Raw genomic sequence first — 6425 nt, 5'->3', positions numbered from 1 at the left:
CCCGGCCTCAGCCGCGAGTGACGGGGCGCGGCCGGAGGAGGGGACGTGCCGCTCCGAGCGAGGGCTTGGTTTATTTCGGCCGTACCGACCGAGGTGCTTGTGGCAGCCGCAGCCCCGCGCAGCTCGCCCCGTTCAGCTGCAGGTATAGGGCAGGAAACTGCCGAAAAACTGGGGTGTAATTCAGGGTCCTGARGGAGGTTTAAAAAGCTACAATTAGATGCAACCAGCGAGCGTTCACGTGCAAAGTGTGCTCAGATAGTCGCGCTGASTTCTGGAGAGCTGCTCAGTAATTTAAGGTACTGAGATTTTTAAACTTTCGARGGAACCATACCAACTTTGTAAAACAGTCTCATTTTTGCTAACTACCAAAGAGGCTTTTATGAATTAACGCACTTGTACTGCTGACACTGGCTCTCCCAAAGCACTAGTTGCTGAGAAAACTTAAAACTTTACAACTGAGTTACATCAGATTTTACAATCAGAAAAGCTCATGCTGCTCTGGAACTAGGATCGCCATCCATCAGCCCTTGCTCGAGTCCTCTAAGGTCTTGTTTTTTTCTGGAGATATCTAAAGCAAGATCAGATGACAAGAGGTGCTGTTGGTATTTGCAGGAATAGCATCCTAATGTCTCTGTTCTGCCTTTTCCATCTACAAATGTGTAAAACAAAGACCCACTGCAGTACTGTGAACCTTACCTACTGCTCATTGCTGCTACTAGGACTATAATCAGATTTATTTTTATAAACATGAAATCAGTACCTGGAGCTAGCAGACAGGATTTTATTGGAAGCTGTCCAAACATATACAAAAATATGTTTCCTGTCCAAGAGTGATGTGCCATTTGATGGGCAGTTGAAACTTACGCAGCACATAAGAGTTTCAATACATCTGTTGATTCTCTAACAATCAAAAGCAGATACATTGTCTTTCACCCTTCATTTGCTTTTCAAACCAACAACTACTTACTCATTTTTCTAAAGCAACATTGCAGAAGTGGATCCTGAGCAGTGGTCTCCAGTCTGTGGCTCCTTGCAAGACCTGATAGAGCTGTGAAGAGAACACTGCTCTGCGTGTATTGACTGGAGAAGCACGTATGTTGTTCCTCRTAGTTGAACCGTTCTCCGTGAGCCAGCAAAGATAGGAAACAACTTGCAGAAGAAGAGAATGGTGATTTGACAGGCCTGGCCTGATGTGCTCTATTTGAAAGAAATACTGCAAAAAAACCTCAGGGAAGTTGTGAGAGGGACAAATACTCAGATGAGAATGGTTAGACTCCTGGCTCGATCTCAGCTTCCGGAATTATGTGAACATAATAAATTCTCAAGTTCAATTAAAAAATAAAAAACAAAACCCAACAACCAAGCCTGCATCATTTGCCAAATTTTAACTCACATAATTATAAATCAAAACTTTAAAATATATTTCAGATGTTACTGCTGTTGGGACAAATATATGAATCTGCAGATTTCTAGGGTACCAGGTTTACAAGGGGAAAGCTGTTAGTCTTACCTGTGGGTACAAACTTCAAGACTATCTCTGGGGGACGTTGCCATGACACAGACTTACCATTACCGTGTTATATGTCTGGACTCCACTTGTGAGGAAAGAGGGAGAAAACAGTGGAAAAGATGTCCCGCCACCACTCCGTGATGAAGCGAGGAAGTCTTCTTTGGCTGTCTTACTAGGAATGAGTGAGGCCTCTGTGGAAAGGAAAGAGCCCTTGTCACTGTGAGGGCCCCCAGTTATCTTCTGCAGGAGCATAAGGACTGGGAGGACTTCAATATTCAGCAAAGACAGACAAGAAAGAAGATTAGAGATAATAGCCCAGAAGGGAAAGATAAAAAACTCAGAGTGGGATTCATCTTACCTAACTGTAGCTCTCTGTGGTTATGCACCTCCTGTGATCTACCTATCTGGACTTCTACTTTAGTGGGGAGAGACCTGCATGTCCTGAGGTAATTCATCTCACCTAGATTAGACAGCTATGTTAGAGTAAGAAGAATTGCCTTCTGGAAATATCTCTGTGCCTCAGCTGTTTATCAAAGGAACTACCCTAAACAACACACCTAATTTTCATAGTTAGGTAAGATAAATCCTGCTCTAAAGCTGACAYATGACTGACATAGAGCTGCAGTGAAAGAGATCTGGGAAGAGTTATGTTTAGATTGACAAATGAGGAAAATGACCTTTAGTAGCTCCATTTTTTTTTTGGCTTTGGTTAGAGAAAAAAGAAAAGAATATGGTTTCCAAAWAAAGCTCTTATGTCTCAAAAACAGACAAATCATGCTTAGCACTGAAGCAAATACATGGTGCATAGACTGCCATTTRCTCTGTGTCAGATGAATTGACTCCTCTTTGACCTTGTTCAAGTCTACAGCATCATCGTAACTGAGAAGCAAGCAAATTAACAGCATCAAAGATGTTGCTACAGATGTTTATACGATAAACAGATATGTGAGAAATAGCTACAGACTTAATTTTGTTTTTGACACCCTCTCTTGACACCACATATCCTCTCTGCAGCACGCTCTATAGCAAGACAGCTTTGAGCACACACACGTCCCACTCTCACACAGCGTGGTGTTCAATGAGAGCCAAACCACAAGAGTTGTGACTAACAGATGTGACCTTTTATTGCTTTGCTTTACAATGCATTTGATGATGGGATGAATCCATAGTATATAACCTTCATKCTGTCTGTGTGATCCAACAGGTCTTCAGCATCATACGCTTCCCAGAAATGAGTTCTGGAGAAAGTCCCGCAGTGCGGTCTAACAGGGCAATGGGGAAAATCATCATGTCTGAAGAGCCCTCCTAACTGGCACTAATTTTCTGAGGCTGAGGACAGCAACTGAACCAGCTTAAGAGGTGACCATCCTTCGGTATATTCTTATCCCATCCACCAAAGATCTCGGTCCATTTCCATCTGCTAGAGTGGTATGTTGTTGCTACATTTGTCAAAGGAGCAAAAAAAGAGGGAGAGAAACAGAAGTAGAGAAAGAGAAAGCAAGCAAGCAAGCAATAAAAACCTGGCTTAAACTAAAGTGCATGATTTTGACAGAAATAGGTTAGGGAGTAGCTATACTTGAAGTTAACTTAGATATGCTAGCAAGGAGTATGGGGCAGATAGTTGGGGATAAGCTGGGAAAAGTAACTTTATRTCCCAGTTCAGCTGAAGTGAGAACAGTGAGTTTGACAGTGCTCAGAGTGACTTTGTGCAAATAACTTAACAACTCAGTGATTTTTCTCTAGAGGCTGTACAGAGACACTTCCCTATCTCAAATAGATATTGTGAAGCTTAAACAACTCCTGCAGTTTGTTTTATTCTCTTTCATATTCATTTTTGTAGTTTCAAGACTAGGGAGTGGAAGGGAGGGAAATATCTCAAAGCTGTGGTTGAGGGTACTTTATTCTATCCATTTTACAAGTCAAAGCTCTGGCACAAATGAGATTCAGGAAAGAAAATGTAATTCAAAGGGRAAAATGCAACTATATTAGATCTGGTGAAAAATAATTCAAATCATAGCTATTCATTGGGAAGGAGGATTCTCAGAAGCTGTAACACTGAAAGAGACCTAAAATAGCAGGAGAGCAGACAGTAAACTAGACATGTCTGTAATTTAAGATGATGGAGAGTAAAAAGCAGAAACAAAAAAACAATGGCATAGTATACTTCATAAACAGAAATTGTAACAAAAGCCTCTGGTTAGTCCTACTGTAGTATAAACCCCCTGGAATATTGCATTCAGTCCTTAGCCTCTTCTCATCAAAAAGACATCAGCAAGTATAAAGAAGTCCATTTAAAAACAGCAGAAGTGATGAGGATTGACTTGGAGATTCACTGCATGAATTGAAAGACCTAAATACAGCTGGTTGTGCTATGCATGGGGTATAGGACACAAAGCTATAAAAAAATCGAAATGGGATAAAGCATCATGAGAGAGGAACTATTTAGTCTTGCAGGAAGAACTGAAAGCACTATAATTGTGTGGAAGGGGAAAAGAAGGTGCAGATTAGGAGTACTGCTACATCAGCTTAGGTGTAAGATCCACTACCTGGTGGAATAGTTGCTCTGGAATACTTTTTGAGGTATTTTAAATAAGCACAATGCTAGTGTTTATGCTTGGCCTACCAAGCACAGTGGGCTAGTTGATCTTTTACAGAGGAATTTTCCATCTCTAATTTCTGTGTCTCTAAAGCTTCCTCCTCCATAGAGCAGTGTTTGGCATGTCAGTGGCAAACCTCTGAGGGAGAAGACAAACAAACTAGCCCTCAGGGAGAGAAGAGCTAAATGAAGAAAAGAACTAAAGAATGTTTGTGTGTGATACTTTACAGTCACACCACAAATCATAGTCAAGTAAAGCCAGCGGCAACGGACCGTCCTTATATTGACCTCTGCTGGAAACCGTAATGTAAATTTCCAAAGGACACAAAGCAGCCCCAAGCAGCAGAACAGACCCTTTGCTTCCATCCTCCTGCTTTAATCACTCCCATCCCACTCCTGATTTTATTCGTGCCTCCACCTTCTCAGTCTGTTCCATCTCCCTCTTACCTTTCACCCACAAGGTCAGTAAACTGAATGTTTAAATTCATTATTTGGGATCCTATTAATCCATCCTAAAGCCAGTTTCTATACTCTGAGCATTTGAGTGCTGTGTCAGAGTTACTAACGAGCACATTTCAGTCCCTCTTCTCTGACAATCAGCCATTTCTGAAACACATTGCTGTGCTCTTGTAAAATCTTTTTGGCCTTTTCTTCCCTGATAGTCCTCTTGCTCTTCTACCTCCTTAACTGCTTCTTCAGTGTATCCTCCTTCAGCTTCCTGGAGGGTATTCAACAAAGCTTTTTTCCTTGGTCACTTTTCTTTTCCTTCACCTTGTCTCCAGGTAATTTCATCTGCAAATAAAAGTTTATATACCAATGCATAGTTCTACTCCCTAGTCCAGTCTTATCTCTTCCTTTTCAAATAGAAGTCATKGACTGCTTTTCTATCATGATTTCATAGATGTTCCAGACGTCAATTCAACATAGTTGAAATACAAATTGTAATTTTTGCTCTCAGAGATAGCTTGCTACTTCTGTTTTAGTTATTGCATATATGCTCATATGACCTACCTGCCTATTGCCCACCCGATAATTTGGGCTTTGTTTTTAACTCAGACCTTTCTTTCTCTAGGTCTTCATATTCAGGCTATGTCTGAATTTTCCAGATRCTTTCTGTGTGGCTTCTTTCAAATAAAGTTCTTATTCATTCACAGAGAAATACTCCTCAGCCAGACTTTTGTCACTTCTTGCCAAAATTAATGTGATATCCTTTCCTCTGGCTTTGGAAAATGCAGTCTTCACTCATACCCATCCAGAACAGTGCTACAAATATTGCCTTCGCCTCTCGCTTTGACTGTGATCTCTTACCTTCCATCCATCAGTTGGCTTCTCCTTCTTTACTTACCATCACTGCTCTCAGCCTGTCTTTCTCTTACTGCAGTTTCCCACATCATTATTTCACGATCATTAGCTGTAATCAGTACTGAAAAAGGTCATCTCACACTCACATTGGTCAAGGTCATTAGTTTTGCCCAGCATTATCCCTCCTTTGTATCACCAGATATCCATGTGACCGTACAGCAAATTGGTTCAGGAAAATGAGTTGGCTTAAAAAAATGGTATCTCCCTTGCTCCCTGCTGGTAGCTCARCTTGACTGGGTTCTGCTGATGGAATTGCATAAAGATAGATAGTTGGACCATTTCCATGTGAATCAAGGACATGTTCACTTTTGAGATCAAAAGCAAGAAGTTGCCTCCCACAGCCATACTTCTTTTAGGCCTGTTTGCCACAGTTTCATCAAAACATAGGATAAGGCCACAGAGATCTCTGTGGCGTACAAGTATGATAGCCCTCAGCTAAAGAAGGTAACTACTACCATGCACACTTTCTYATTCCCCTGTCTTCTCAAAAAATCTGGCAAAGAACATCCAGGCTCTTATTAGTGTCTGTGCCTGTCTGCCTGAGAACCATTTATGGAATTCTCATATCACAGTTTTACTCAGGGCAGACCAAGCTTTTCCTTGTAAAATTAATCAGCGCTGGTGAAAGATACCAGCCTACAAGTCCAAGGGAACTCACAACCTGTGGTGTACCCTTAGTGTGAGCAAAACCACAGGAAGCAGCAATGAAACTCTCTGTTTTGAGTCCACTAGATACATTAACCTGCTGTTATGGGGCTGTCCTTCAGGTCATATAGGATCTTTAGGCAGTGCCAGCAAAGAGGTCAGCAGAGTAGGTAATTTTGGCAAAGTRACCATTGGCTCACTTACCAGCTGTGAAGAGGTCTGATATTTCAGATGTTAGCTCTCTATTAGCAACAGCTTTTGCAGAGCTGTAGAAACAAAAGAAAGAATGCATGTGGTATGAGACAAATTTCT

At 41.4% G+C, this 6425-nt stretch overlaps 1 protein-coding gene across 1 annotated transcript in view; it reads right to left on the bottom strand.

The window, feature by feature from the left end:
• Positions 1-1888, bottom strand: part of PRR5L (proline rich 5 like) — a 50713-nt gene extending 48825 nt beyond the window's left edge. The window contains exons 1-2 of the mRNA XM_085321872.1: positions 1869-1888; positions 1568-1701 (exon numbers count right to left, since the gene is read on the bottom strand). The gene's annotated coding sequence lies outside the window, so the exon portion shown is untranslated. The remainder of the gene's footprint in view (positions 1-1567; positions 1702-1868) is intronic.
• Between the last annotated feature and the right edge of the window lie 4537 nt (positions 1889-6425).

The sequence above is a fragment of the Rhea americana genome, unplaced genomic scaffold (assembly GCF_003343005.1).
Source record: "Rhea americana isolate MKP2758 unplaced genomic scaffold, rheAme1 scaffold_72, whole genome shotgun sequence".
Taxonomy (NCBI): Eukaryota; Metazoa; Chordata; class Aves; order Rheiformes; family Rheidae; genus Rhea; species Rhea americana.
Note: the sequence above shows the minus strand (reverse complement) of the source record. Positions and strands in the feature narration are given on the sequence as shown.